The sequence below is a fragment of the Bactrocera neohumeralis genome, unplaced genomic scaffold (genome assembly GCF_024586455.1).
Source record: "Bactrocera neohumeralis isolate Rockhampton unplaced genomic scaffold, APGP_CSIRO_Bneo_wtdbg2-racon-allhic-juicebox.fasta_v2 cluster09, whole genome shotgun sequence".
NCBI lineage: Eukaryota > Metazoa > Arthropoda > Insecta > Diptera > Tephritidae > Bactrocera > Bactrocera neohumeralis.
In genome coordinates, this window is record NW_026089622.1 from 10,225,397 (window position 1) to 10,241,436 (window position 16,040).

Genomic DNA, 16,040 nt, shown 5'->3' on the forward strand with positions numbered 1-16,040 from the left:
ACCACAACTGATTATACTAGTAGACGCATAATTTGTGGCACGAAAATTCTTAGATGTTTCTAATGCAGTTTGATACCCTGAAGTCATCTCTGAAAACAGAATTTTTCTATCACCCACAGATATTCTGTAACCTGAGGCTTTAGATTTTACAATACATAAAATTGCATTATATTGCATCATCTCATATTTCCATACGATCATGGAATTATATGGTTTATACCGGTTCTGCCTGCTTGTTTGAAGTACACACCGTATTGTACGATCATTTTATTTTACATAATTTATCAGTAGCCTAACGGTGTACGCATCGGTTACGCGTTCTATATTTAGATAGCAAAACCGTTTTTGAGTTCACATTCTTATACGTTTTTGAAATTATTGTGTTTAAGATTTTTAGGTACCGTTTTTGTTATGTGTACGGAGAACTAACTTTTAAATCGTAAAAACGTAATTTTACTCCGCTTGTGCTAAAGGCTTACGAACTAAAAGGTTCAAATCATAAAATGCTTTTAGCAGTGCTTACCATAGGCAGAACCTAAAGACCATCTTACAGACTGCTATTTTGCCTCACGAATATTAAACGTATTGGACTGAAGTAAAAAAATACGGTTAGGTAATATAGTTTACAATCAACTTTAAGACCTGTCAAACATAGTAAACAACTTCCTATTCCAAAAGCACCAGAATCTTAGAGTCTCGATAAAAAACTAGAATCTACTAGTTTTTCATCCTTTATTTGCTTTACCAGGATGTTCAAATGTGACGCATCTAATTTCACAGGGTTAACTTAATGACTTAGTTCGAGATCTAAGTCTTTCAGAATCGCAGTCCGAACTTTTAGCATCCAGACTAAAAGGTTGGAACTTTCTCCAAAGTGATGTGAGTATGGTTGGGCAATATGTGGAGCCCTAAAAGTAATAGCCCTTCTTTTTGGAATGCAACTAGGATATACGAAATATTGTTGCTTCGTTTGCGAATAAGACAGCCATGCGAGAGACTGTCATTATGTACAGCAGTGGCCAGTACGTCAGAAACTCAATTCCAGATAAAAAAAAACGTTACCAATGAACCCCTAGATGAACCCAAAACGGTATTACTACCCCCTTTGCATATTAAATTGGGTTTAATGAAGGATTTTGTTAAAAGCAATGGGCAGAAACGGAAGAAGGTTCATGTATCTGAAACAAAAATTTCCAAGAGTCAGTGGAACAAAATTTAAGGAGGGTATATTTGTGGGACCGCAAATAAGAGAACAAATGAAAGATAAAACATTTGAGCAAATGCAAAATGAAACTTAAATACGAGCCTGGAGTGGCTTTAAAAGCGTTGTTCTTGGAAATGTGACATCTGACAATTACAAAGATCTTGTGAGTAAACTATTTACTGCCTATAAAAAAATGGTTTGCAACATGTCCCTTAAAATTCACTTTACGGACTCCCATCTGGATTTTTTTCCGAAAATTTAGGAGCCATAAGTGATGAACATGGGGAACAGTTGCACCAAGACATTTCTGCTATGAAGAAACGGTAACGTGGAATGCTAGTTTGCTTGCCGATTACTGATGGACATTTTTAAAGGATACTCGCAGAAAAAAATCGACAGTAACATTTTAAGGTACTCTTTGGCTAATAAAATAATATAATAACAATATAACTATCGCTGTTTTTTTTTAACAAAAATCATCGTAGCAAAAAGACTTTAGGTGGTAGAATAAACCTGTAGCTATTTTCTACATTTGTTGCAACTTTGTTCGGTTAATGTCATAAGAAACAGGTGGATTTTTTTTTTTTTACCAGTGTTATTCATTGAACAATGCATTGATGGCAGGTCCAACTATTCAACCAAAGGTAGCCGGCACTCGTCGTTTTGGTTAAAATTTGGTCGCCCTAACAACAGACATAATGTATCGGAGCATTCGAGTCACCTCATCTAATAACTACTTGCTCTGCATACTTTCAAGGAACGATCCAAAGGAAGATATAAAAAATTCAAACTCGATACGGTTGCGTATTGATCAAAGTCTGCACCAACCGCACCAAGCATCAGCTTACTGTCTATGAAGCAGTTGTGTACTCCATTGGCTCCAAAATAATTCAACGCGACTTTTATGTCGACGACTTAATCACTGGTGCTCATACCGTTGAAAAAGTAAGAGAAATAATAAAACAAACATCTGAGTTGTGAAAGAAATTTTAAAATTCGAAATTGGTGTTCAAATAAACCAGAGATGCTTAGCAATAAATCGGATACCGATAGTGAGAAATGAATCAAATTCGATAAGGGAAGTGTTTTGACAAAGACGCTTGGACTTCAATGTAATCCCGATGCTGATAAATAGAAAAATTACTAAGCGCTAATCTTATAGCTCAACTTTATGATCCATTGAGAATAATTGGGCCCGAAGCTTGCAAGGCAAAAATATTGTTTGAGCTACTATGGGTGGAGAAGATCTGTTGAGACGAAAGTCTATCAATTTCCTCTGCAACATTGTGGCTTCAACTTAATGATGAAATTAGTAGTACAGAAATATGATATATCCAAGATATGTTGGCTTACCAAATTCTGGCTTGAAGTTACATACATGAATTTTGCGAATCCAGCATCTCAGCTTACTGCACTTGTATCTAGGTAGAGTCTCGTTTAGATGGGCAGGCATATTCCATGTTACTCTGTTCGAAATCAAGCGTTGCCAACAGCCACGGCCACAGTTCCAAAATTAAAGTTGTGTGGAGCTCCGCTTCTGGCTCAAGTAATTCAGTATATATTCAATTTACGAATATTTAACTGCCGGTTCTTTTGCTGGTCTGTAAAATTCGGTTTTGTCATGAATAACGGAGGAGGCTTCTTGTTTTAATATTTTTTATCGCTAATCGCATTACAAGTATTAAACATTTAACAAATGACATGGAGTGGCCAACACATCTGAATCCTGCACACATCTTGTCGAGAAGTGCATTGCCCATAGAGTTATCAAACTCTTCATATTGAAAATTTAGACCTCCATTTCATTCGAAAATATATTGAGTACATTTAAGCCATCCGTTAAGCGTCGGATATTTTCAGGCTTATTTCGATTTATCCGAGTAGGTTGTCGTTTATAAAATGCATTATCATATTTCCATTTACAACATCAAATCTTTCTAACCAAGGGACATCTTCTAACAGAATATATGATATTAGAGCACATTCGCACATCCGAATCTACATTCCGGACTTCAAGCATTACTTGCTGCAATACGGCAACAATATTGGCCCCTGGGAGGCAGAAAGATGGCGAGTAAACAAGTGCACGTGATGTTTCAGATTAAGACCCGAGCTTTGCAAAACTTGGGAAACTTATCAGAAGACCGCGTCCGTTCAAGTCGGCCTTTTTAAATCACCGAAGTTGACCGGAGGGTTTGACTGAAAGTTTATTACACCTCGATATCTTCATTTCGGATGACTCTGGCAGGTCTCAATGAAAATACCGAAATTCTATTCCTGGCGAACTGTTGGTTCTCCAGTACCCACTTTTGATGAACTTGAAACTCTCGTATGTCTGATCTCTTCTTCTTCTTTATTGGCGTAGATTCCGCTTATGTGACTAAGGCCGAGTAAACAACAGCGCGCCAGTCGTTTCTTCTTTTCGCTACGTGGCGCCAATTGGATATTCCAAGCGAGCCCAGGTACTTCTCCACCTAGTCCTTCCAACGGAGTGGAGGTCTTCCTATTCCTCTGCTTCTCCCGGCGGGTACTGCGTCGTAAACTTTCAGATCTGAAGTATTTTCGTCCATTCGGACAACATAACCTAGCCAGCGTAGCCGCTGTATTTTAATTCGCGGAGCTATGTCAATGCCGTCGTATATTTCATACAGCTCATCGTTCCATCGAATTCGCCGTGGCCTACGCGCAAATGGCCATAAATCTCAGTCTAGGGTGTTGAGACCACTGACATCAATATCATCGGCATACGCCAGCAGCTGTACACTCTTCTCGAATTATTTTCTCTAGCAGCACGTTGAAGAAGTCGCACGATAGGGAGTCGCCTTGTCTGAAGCCTCGTTTGGTATCAAACGGCTCGGAGAGGTCCTTCCCGATCCTGACGGAGCTTTTGGTGTTGCTCAACATCAGTTTACACAGGCGTAAAGGCAGGCCCTTTTCGTGCTGTCGAAAGCAGATTTCAAATCAACGAAGCGGTGGTGTGTGTCGTTTCGCCTTTCACGGGTCTTTTCCAAATTTGGGGCATGGTGGTTATCTGGTCAGTTGTTGATTTGCCAGGTCTAAAGCCACATTGATAATGTCCAATTAGTTTGCTGACGGTAGGTTTTACTCTTCCACACAATACTCTCGATAGAACCTTATAAGCGATGTAGAGAAGGTTTATCCCACGGTATTTGGCACAGATTGTGGGGTCTCTTTCTTTGTGGATTGGGCAGAAAACACTAAAAATCAAATCGTTGGGCATGCTTTCGTCCAACCATATTTTACAAAAAAGCTGATGCATGTTCCTTATCAGTTCTTCGCCGCCGTGTTCGAATAGCTCGGCGGGCAATCCTTCGACGGGTAATTGTTATTCGACCTTTTTTATGGTCGGGCAATGAAACGTCTGCTCCATCGTCATCGATTGGGAAATCGGGTTCGCCTTTTCCAGGCGTTGTGCTTTCACTGCCATTCAGCAGGCTGGAGAAGTCTTCCCTCCATAATTTGGGTTTGCTCTGTGCATCGGTCACTAGATCACTTTTGGGGGTTCTACAAGAGTGTGCTCTGGTCATGAAACCTTCTGTTAGCCACCGCATTTTTTCGTAGAATTACCCCTGTCGGCCAGCTTGTCAAGCTCTTCATAATCACGCATTTCGGCCTCTTTATTTTTTTGTGTACAAATGCGTCTCGCTTCCCTCTTAAACTCACGGTATCTATCCCATCCCGCACGTGTTTCAGTAAATTGTAGCGTTGCGAGGTAGGCAGTCTGTTTTCTCTCCGCTGCGACACGGCACTCCTCGTCGTATCACCTGTTCTTTTGCATTTTCCGAAAACCAATGGTTTCGGTTGCTGTCTGTTGTGATTGCAGCTTCTCGACATCGAACCTTCCTTGTGTTTGCTTCAAGATAGTGGTCCGAGTCGATGTTAGGACATCTAAGCGCACGCACATCTAAAACACTGGAAACGTGTCTTCCATCCATCACAACATGATCGATCTGGTTGGTGATTTTTCGATCCGGAGACAGCCAGGTGGCTTGATGTGTTTACTAATGCTGGAATGCGTTGTTCTTGGAAATGTGACATCTGACAATTACAAAGATCTTGTGAGTAAACTATTTACTGCCTATAAAAAAATGGGTTGCAACATGTCCCTTAAAATTCACTTTACGGACTCCCATCTGGATTTTTTCCCGAAAATTTAGGGGCCATAAGTGATGAACATGGGGAACAGTTGCACCAAGACATTTCTGCTATGAAGAAATGGTAACGTGGAATGCTAGTTTGCTTGCCGATTACTGATGGACATTTTTAAAGGATACTCGCAGAAAAAAATCGACACTAACATTTTAAGGTACTCTTTGGCTAATAAAATAATATAATAACAATATAACTATCTCTGTTTTTTTTTTAACAAAAATCATCGTAACAAAAAGACTTTAGGTGGTAGAATAAACCTGTAGCTATTTTCTACATTTGTTGCAACTTTGTTCGGTTAATGTCATAAGAAACAGGTGGATTTTGTTTTTTTTACCACTGTTATTCATTGAACAATGCATTGATGGCAGGTCCAACTATTCAACCAAAGGTAGCCGGCACTCGTCGTTTTGGTTAAAATTTGGTCGCCCTAACAACAGACAAAATGTATCGGGACATTCGAGTCACCTCATCTAATAACAACTTGCTCTGCATACTTTCAAGGAACGATCCAAAGGAAGATATAAAAAATTCAAACTCGATACGGTTGCGTATTGATCAAAGTCTGCACCAACCGCACCAAGCATCAGCTTACTGTCTATGAAGCAGTTTTGTACTCCATTGGCTCCAAAATAATTCAACGCGACTTTTATGTCGACGGCTTAATCACTGGTGCTCATACCGTTGAAAAAGTAAGAGAAATAATAAAACAAACATCTGAGTTGTAAAGGAAATTTTAAAATTCGAAATTGGTGTTCAAATAAACCAGAGATGCTTAGCAATAAATCGGATACCGATAGTGAGAAATGAATCAAATTCGATAAGGGAAGTGTTTTGACAAAGACGCTTGGACTTCAATGTAATCCCGATGCTGATAAATAGAAAAATTACTAAGCGCTAATCTTATAGCTCAACTTTATGATCCATTGAGAATAATTGGGCCCGAAGCTTGCAAGGCAAAAATATTGTTTGAGCTACTATGGGTGGAGAAGATCTGTTGAGACGAAAGTCTATCAATTTCCTCTGCAACATTGTGGCTTCAACTTAATGATGAAATTAATAGTGTAGAAATATGATATATCCAAGATATGTTGGCTTACCAAATTCTGGCTTGAAGTTACATACATGAATTTTGCGAATCCAGCATCTTACTGCACTTGTATCTAGGTAGAGTCTCGTTTAGATGGGCAGGCATATTCCATGTTACTCTGTTCGAAATCAAGCGTTGCCAACAGCCACGGCCACAGTTCCAAAATTAAAGTTGTGTGGAGCTCCGCTTCTGGCTCAAGTAATTCAGTATATATTCAATTTACGAATATTTAACTGCCGGTTCTTTTGCTGGTCTGTAAAATTCGGTTTTGTCATGAATAACGGAGGAGGCTTCTTGTTTTAATATTTTTTATCGCTAATCGCATTACAAGTATTAAACATTTAACAAATGACATGGAGTGGCCAACACATCTGAATCCTGCACACATCTTGTCGAGAAGTGCATTGCCCATAGAGTTATCAAACTCTTCATATTGAAAATTTAGACCTCCATTTCATTCGAAAATATATTGAGTACATTTAAGCCATCCGTTAAGCGTCGGATATTTTCAGGCTTATTTCGATTTATCCGAGTAGGTTGTCGTTTATAAAATGCATTATCATATTTCCATTTACAACATCAAATCTTTCTAACCAAGGGACATCTTCTAACAGAATATATGATATTAGAGCACATTCGCACATCCGAATCTACATTCCGGACTTCAAGCATTACTTGCTGCAATACGGCAACAATATTGGCCCCTGGGAGGCAGAAAGATGGCGAGTAAACAAGTGCACGTGATGTTTCAGATTAAGACCCGAGCTTTGCAAAACTTGGGAAACTTATCAGAAGACCGCGTCCGTTCAAGTCGGCCTTTTTAAATCACCGAAGTTGACCGGAGGGTTTGACTGAAAGTTTATTACACCTCGACATCTTCATTTTGGATGACTCTGGCAGGTCTCAATGAAAATACCGAAATTCTATTCCTGGCGAACTGTTGGTTCTCCAGTACCCACTTTTGATGAACTTAAAACTCGTATGTCTGATCTCTTCTTCTTCTTTATTGGCGTAGATTCCGCTTACGTGACTAAGGCCGAGTAAACAACAGCGCGCCAGTCGTTTCTTCTTTTCGCTACGTGGCGCCAATTGGATATTCCAAGCGAGCCCAGGTACTTCTCCACCTAGTCCTTCCAACGGAGTGGAGGTCTTCCTATTCCTCTGCTTCTCCCGGCGGGTACTGCGTCGTAAACTTTCAGATCTGAAGTATTTTCGTCCATTCGGACAACATAACCTAGCCAGCGTAGCCGCTGTATTTTAATTCGCGGAGCTATGTCAATGCCGTCGTATATTTTATACAGCTCATCGTTCCATCGAATTCGCCGTGGCCTACGCGCAAATGGCCATAAATCTCAGTCTAGGGTGTTGAGACCACTGACATCAATATCATCGGCATACGCCAGCAGCTGTACACTCTTCTCGAATTATTTTCTCTAGCAGCACGTTGAAGAAGTCGCACGATAGGGAGTCGCCTTGTCTGAAGCCTCGTTTGGTATCAAACGGCTCGGAGAGGTCCTTCCCGATCCTGACGGAGCTTTTGGTGTTGCTCAACATCAGTTTACTCAGGCGTAAAGGCAGGCCCTTTTCGTGCTGTCGAAAGCAGATTTCAAATCAACGAAGCGGTGGTGTGTGTCGTTTCGCCTTTCACGGGTCTTTTCCAAATTTGGGGCATGGTGGTTATCTGGTCAGTTGTTGATTTGCCAGGTCTAAAGCCACATTGATAATGTCCAATTAGTTTGCTGACGGTAGGTTTTACTCTTCCACACAATACTCTCGATAGAACCTTATAAGCGATGTTGAGAAGGTTTATCCCACGGTATTTGGCACAGATTGTGGGGTCTCCTTCTTTGTGGATTGGGCAGAAAACACTAAAAATCAAATCGTTGGGCATGCTTTCGTCCAACCATATTTTACAAAAAAGCTGATGCATGTTCCTTATCAGTTCTTCGCCGCCGTGTTCGAATAGCTCGGCGGGCAATCCTTCGACGGGTAATTGTTATTCGAACTTTTTCATGGTCGGGCAATGAAACGTCTGCTCCATCGTCATCGATTGGGAAATCGGGTTCGCCTTTTCCAGGCGTTGTGCTTTCACTGCCATTCAGCAGGCTGGAGAAGTCTTCCCTCCATAATTTGGGTTTGCTCTGTGCAGCGGTCACAAGATCACTTTTGGGGGTTCTACAAGAGTATGCTCTGGTCATGAAACCTTCTGTTAGCCACCGAATTTTTTCGTAGAATTTTCAAGCATTACCCCTGTCTCTTTATTTTTTTGTGTGCAAATGCGTCTCGCTTCCCTCTTCAACTCACGGTATCTATCCCATCCCGCACGTGTTTCAGTAAATTGTAGCGTTGCGAGGTAGGCAGTCTGTTTTCTCTCCGCTGCGACACGGCACTCCTCGTCGTATCACCTGTTCTTTTGCATTTTCCGAAAACCAATGGTTTCGGTTGCTGTCTGTTGTGATTGCAGCTTCTCGACATCGAACCTTCCTTGTGTTTGCTGACGTGCCTTTTTTGCTGCACAGAGGCGGGTGCGAATCTTGGCTGCATCAAGATAGTGGTCCGAGTCGATGTTAGGACATCTAAGCGCACGCACATCTAAAACACTGGAAACGTGTCTTCCATCCATCACAACATGATCGATCTGGTTGGTGATTTTTCGATCCGGAGACAGCCAGGTGGCTTGATGTGTTTACTAATCCTGGAATCTAGTACTACAGGTAACCATATTTCGGGACCCCGCGAAGTCGATCAGCCTCAACCCATTTGAGGATGTTTCCTCGTGGAGGCTGAATTTACCGACCGTAGTGCCAAAGATACCTTCTTTACCCACCCTGGCGTTAAAGTCGGCAAGCGCGATTTTGATGTCGGGGTGGGGCAGTTCTCATAGGTGCGCTCCAAGCGTTCATGGAAGGAATCTTTGGTCCTATCTTCCTTCTCTTCCGTCGGGGCATGGGCGCAAATTAGCGTAATGTTGAAGAACTTCGCTTTGATGCGGATTGTGGCTAGACGTTCATTCACCGGAGTGAAAGACAGTACTCGGCGACGGCAAATTTTCGCTCCTTTATATGGCCACTGTAGTAAATGTCACAAGGACCTACTTGTCTTAGTCCTTGTCCCTTCCATTGCATTTCTTAGACGGCGGTGATGTCAGCCTTCACACTAACGAGGACATCAACCAGGTGGGCAGCGGCACCTTCCCAATTAAGGGACCGGACATTCCAGGTGCATGCCCTAAAATCGTAGTCCTTAATTCGTTTGCCATGGTCGTCATCAAGAGGGGGGCTCTTATTCGAGGCTTGGTGTTTTTTTCATTTGTCTGATCTCATCAGTTAATAAATCTCGACAACTTTGTTCAATTACAGAAAATCCTGTATACGTGCACACCTTACATCTATGTATATCGGAACCAAACCTTTCACCAATAAGCACCAATCGACTGAGCAATTGGCAGCGAATACAAATTATGCAACAGACTTTTTGGAAAAAAATGAAGTTCTGAATATCAATTACTTTTGCAACAACGCCCACGATATCTAAGGAACAGTAACCCAATTGGAACTCTGCACCGTGCGCCACTACACCACTCAACACATCACTCACAAAGCAACATTGGCACCGCCCAACGAGCAAAATCCTTCGTCGTGGAAACAGACGGTTTCTTTTGATCACGAATCGCGATCAAACGACATCAGCGGACGTTTTTTTCTATCTTCGGCGCCCACCAGCTTTTCCAGTTCTTTACTTAGATTTTTTGAACCTCATCCAAAACTCCAGTGGGATCCGACCAACGAGTTAATTCAATAGTTTTGCAAGGAATAACTCATTTATTTACTTTACTCCTTTGTTTTAAATTTTTTCCGACCAGGAAGTTGATCTCTTTTTCAATCGAATAACTCTTCCAGTTATTCGAAATTTGTATCATTTCATTTCCTCTGGTATCCAACCAGGTAGAAAGTTTTGTGAACAAAAAATAAAAACATTTCGCTTAAACTGAAAAAGGGGCTTCTCGTGCGGAGTGATTCTACACGTAAGTTGTGGTGTCAACATATGGTTATTCGAGCCATCCTAAATAGCACTATTGTGAAAAAAAAATTTTAAATAAAATTATAAAGCGAAAAAAAGCTAAAAATGCTGAATTATACAATAAAACGAAACATAAATTGGTGGCAAACAAAATTTAAAAAGTGCACAAGTGTAAGTGTAGTAAAGCAGATAAGTTACATACATAAATACGTACATATGTACAAATATACAGAGCCCGAAAAGGAAAATAGTGGAACATAAAAGAGAAAAAAGGATAAGTGCTTTGAAAAGTTCACAGAGTGCATACACACTTACTAAAAATATATACATATGAGCCATTCCATCACTTGGCGACATGGTTTTGTACCCGTGGTTCTCCGATTTTGACGTATAGCGACAACTTTGCATTTTTTTTGCTGTTCATGGGATCAGAGTCCCATATTTTGGAACACTGATTCTTATGTAAAATTGAACGAGGAAACGAATGAAAAAGTCAATTTTGAAAAAAAAAAAATTGGGGAAAAGCACAAAAAACGGGGAAAAAAATGTTTTTTTGGGATTTTGAAATTTTTTTTGGATTTTGAAAATATTTTTATCAGAAAGCTTAAATTTTTTTACATAAAATTGGATAACTGCAAAATTTTTTTCGCTCAATTTTGAGGTCGTTAAAAAATAAAAAAATAGTCATTTTTTTGTTTGATCTCAATTTGAATTGCGCGCCGAAAAACAATGGACCAATTTTGACCACTAAAAAGTTTACAGATATTCTTATTTTGGTCTATATTATTCTAAAGTTTCGTCAAAATCGGAGAACCACGGGTACAAAACCATGTCGCCAATTGATGGAATGGCCCATATATTACAGAAACAAAAATTCATATGCACACGAAAAACCCAAAAACAAAGTTTAGTGCAGTGACAAAACAAAAAATTAATAATATATATACATACATACGGTTTGTGTATATATACATATGTATGCATAATTAACATAGTGGTGAGAAAAATAAGCAGTTATTACAAAAAAACAAAAAAGCAAAAATAAAACGGGGGCGAAAACCAAACAAAAATAACAGCACGCACAGGGAACCCACCGAACCATTCCAGTGCAGGAATTGGGAGCGCACACAGGAAAACCTACGTACCCAAAATCCCATAACGGATATCAAAGTGAGTCGTATCGATTCATTTTAGTAGTTCATTGCTTAATTTCTGCATATACATATGTATGTATTTTATTACGATGAAAATCTTGTTACATGTCTTATTTTATATACATAGTGTATATAAAACTAGGCATAATATTCGCCTAGGGGCCCAGGATGTTTAAATGAGTTAAGCATCTACCCCCTCTATCCGGTAAACCTGGCACATCCTAATACAACAGCGCAATTCACCACAGCTGATGACAGTACAGCACAATTCAACACACCTGTATACCAACCCAACCAACAAAGGAATGGACAACGGGAGAGCGGACACAATTCCTCTCATACATTTCGACCATCAGCATTCGTTTTTCATACGTACATTACGTTCTATACTACGCCGGGTCAACGCACCAAACATATGTACATCAGATTTCGTCTCAACGCGGTTCCTGTGAGCGATCAACTCGATTTATCAACAATTTCGCAGTGCGATTAATTAAACTCCGCCGATAACATTTAGATATACATATTTCTTTAAAATTGTATTGTATTTTAAATATAAGACATATTAAAGTAAATTGTACAACCAATTACCCGTGTATTTTCATTTGCAATTTTCATCGCGGGTGTGAGTGGAATTATAATACCCTAATCAGTGGCAGATTAAGAGTATCCGAGGCCCTAAGCACAGAGCCTGTGTAGACCTTCTATTGCTTAAATGGAAATGGAAGAAATGGAATGGAAGGTAGAAAGTATAAAATGAAAGTTCATCAAAATTGAAAATGTAGTAGGTATAATTTAAAACTTAAAACATTTTTTCTTTGCCTTAATCAGAACAAACTCCGAAATTACATCGTCGAAATTTATCTGACGAAGTATGTCTGCCTCAATACACATGAATGCTAAAGAATTAAGCTTGTCTGGACGGATTTTTGTTCTTTGCAGGTTTTTTAATCTTTTTAGTTGTGAGAAGGATCGTTCAGCAGAGCATTTAGCAATCATTAAGCTGTGAAAGATTCTAAACGCCACTTCCATATTTGGGAAAACGCACTTTACTTTATCTTTAATAATCATTTCATATAGATCGGAATAGGTGACCTTTCTTTCTGAAAATTCATATTTTATTCGAACATATTTATGAAAATTATTAAATTCGCCGAGGAAGTTTTCATTGAAGTCTTCTGAGTAAGATTCTAAGAGCAATTGGATATTTTTTTCATATTCTGAACATGACTTATTTAGATCCGCAAGAAATGAAACCTTTTGTGAAACTTCGTGGTATACATCACCTCTTCTTTGCATTTGAGCATTAAGTGTGTCAATTATTACATTGAAAGTCTCAATGCGGAATTTGTCTCTAGGATTCAAATCAAGTTCCTCTGCATTTCCATCATTTACTTGTTTCTTGCTAATTCGTCTTCGAGTTTTCTTATACTCCCCATTAGGAAAAATTTTTCTTGTCTCGCCTTCAAATTTTTCAAATTGATTCCTCATTTCAACGAGATGACCCGATAAAGAATGATACAAATTGGAACACGTTTTAAGATCTACTCCTTCTTCTTAGAGTCCTTTACTGGTGCGATGAAAAACTTGTAGAATATCATTCCGCAAAGTGAGCATAAATATAAACTCAAAATCTTGCATTTTGTTTGAAATATTTTGTGATTCTAACCTGGTCTCACCTTTTTGGTTTGTATCCTCAATGTCTAGGTGATGGTACTAGGTCAGTATAGTAAAACCCTCGAAGGGTTTGGCGTTCGTATGTGTCAGTTTTTTTATGACCTTTTAAATTTTTTCCTTATCTTGATGTTTTTTCGCTTAGTTGTAACATTTTGGCAAAAACGTTGTTTTTTTTGTTTTTTTTTATGTTAAACTCGTAGTAGTAGCTGACAGTGTAGCTGACAGTGAAATCCGGACAACTAAAAAATCACAGTTTTTCCTTATTATTTTAGTGGAATATTTAAATTTTTTATTTTAAAACAATAATATATATTTAATACGTTAGTATTAAGCGTAAAAAAGTCAGTCTAGTGGATTGCACTTATAAAATTTTTTTTTATTCATTTTAGATATTGTATCATTGTTCTCAATGGGATTGAGATCCGCACTGTTACCTGGCCACTCCTAAGTCAAGACCCCTATTTTAGATAAATAATTCTTCACCTTAAAGAAAGAAAAAAGGATAAGTATAAAATGTGTAATTAAAATTATAGCAATAAACTCAAGTTGTACAAAAAAATGGATACTTACTATTTTGGCACGATGGCAGGGCGTAGAGTCATCCTGAAAAATAAGGACATACGCTTGTGAAAAGTGGTTTTTCATTGAAGGTATTAAATTGGTTTCAAGTATCTCCTGACACTTATTCCCATTGACGTTTCCTTCTATTAGGGCTAGTTGCCCAAGGCCATGGTAGGAAAAGCAACCCTAGACCATTCGGCTGTCTCCCTGCTTGACAGTTTATGAACACATTCGTCCTTCAACCGCTCACCAGTTTTCCTTCCCACGTAGGACATACCGTCGCTGCAAAAAATGTTAAATTTGGACTCATTTGAAAAGATTACATTTCGCCAATCAAGCTAAGTCATATTTTGATGTTCTTTTGCCCATCGTAAACGGATTGACGAATTTTTGAGGTTAAAAGTGGTTTTTTGGCGGCCCAAAGAGCATTCAAACCAACCTTTTGAAGCCTCCGACGAACAGTTCTCGCGCTAACTTCCATACCGACATCTTCAAATAACTCCACTTTAATGTCCTCAGCAGTTTTGAATGCATGTGATCATACATTTCTGTTGCGCTCAGTGAGCAGTGTCCTATAAAATAGTATATCTGTCCTGCTCTAATATCCCCAATCGACGGCTGATGCAGAGTTGCATTTTAAACAGCTGATGCAAGGTTGCATTTTTTGATTCCTACTTTAAAAATTTCTAAAAATTTCAAACAAAACTTTTCAATTTTTAAATTATTAGTTTTACTATTTGTAATACATATTTACATAAATTTTATTATAATTACATAAATTAAAGCTAACATTGTTATTTACACAATATATTTAATTAAAAAAAATAATTACCATCTGAAAAAAGCCAAAATCTTACAAATTTTTGGACTCGCCTCCAAACGATTTCTGACGCCATTGTAGATTCTGACGATTCAGATCTACCACAAAATTTTAAATATAATACGTAAACTGCTTAGGCCAGTACAAAGAAAGAAAAGCTATGATATCCGATCAACTAAAGCTAATTTAAGCAATTGCACCTACTCCTCACAGTAGTGTAGAGCTGCCACAAATAGACAGTCAAAAGGTAAGTACAGGCATCCACCTCGAGGTGCCCGCATGTGACACAGAAACATTTTATGGGGGTTATGAAGAATGACGGTCCTTCCGGGACATCTACACAGCAGTTTACATCAACCATCCGCAACTATCAAAAGCACAAAAACTGTGTCACCTCCGATACAAAACCAAAGGTCGAGCAGGCGTCATAGTAAAACAGTTCGCTCTTAATGACGATAATTTCAGTTTGGCTTGAGAAGCTCTAAAATCTAAATACGAAAACGAAAGAATACTGGTCGATAAACAAGTAACGACTGTAATAAACTTGCCAAAAATTAAGAAAGAAAAAAGTGTAGAATTCATTAAACTAGAGTCCACTGTTTCTAATTGTTTGTCGGTTCTATCGACACTGAATATCCCCACAGACAGCTGGGACCCTATTCTGGTAAACATATGCACTGCAGCATAATAGAAGCTTCAATAGACCCCAAGCTGGAAGCAAAAACATATCAAATATAATTTTTAACAAAATACAATCATTCACATCCGAACAGAGAAAACATACATCATGCGAACTATGCACAAGAGGGCATAAGCTTAAAACTTGCGAGAAGTTTAAAAAATTAAATATTAACGAAAGGATCAGTGTGCCCCGTTCTGGGGTTGCCCCAACAGCGGTGCTCCGAACAACCACCGCAACAACACCGTCAACTATCGCTCGTAGTACCATACGAGCACCACTAACCACACCGTCACCACCAACGATACCCCACCTCATACGGTGCCCCCTTTGTCGCCGCTCACACCAACTGCAACACTGTGGGCTCTTAAAGGGCATGTCACCAATACAACGCCATCAGATAGCACAGGCGCATGGGCATTGCCACAATTGTCTGACATACACGCACGCGACACAAGTTTGTGACTTTGGGGTTTTGTGCTCATCCACCGCACCCCAAGACGTGAGGATGGTCGGTCACCTACCCCACGCATCCGTGGCACAAACAGAACGCAGCAAACATTGTGGCAACGTTGCAACAGCTTCAGCGATTGCTAGGTTGAACATTCGCTTAAGGGAGCGCAATGATTAAATGAGTCATGCGCCACTACTCCACATAACACAGA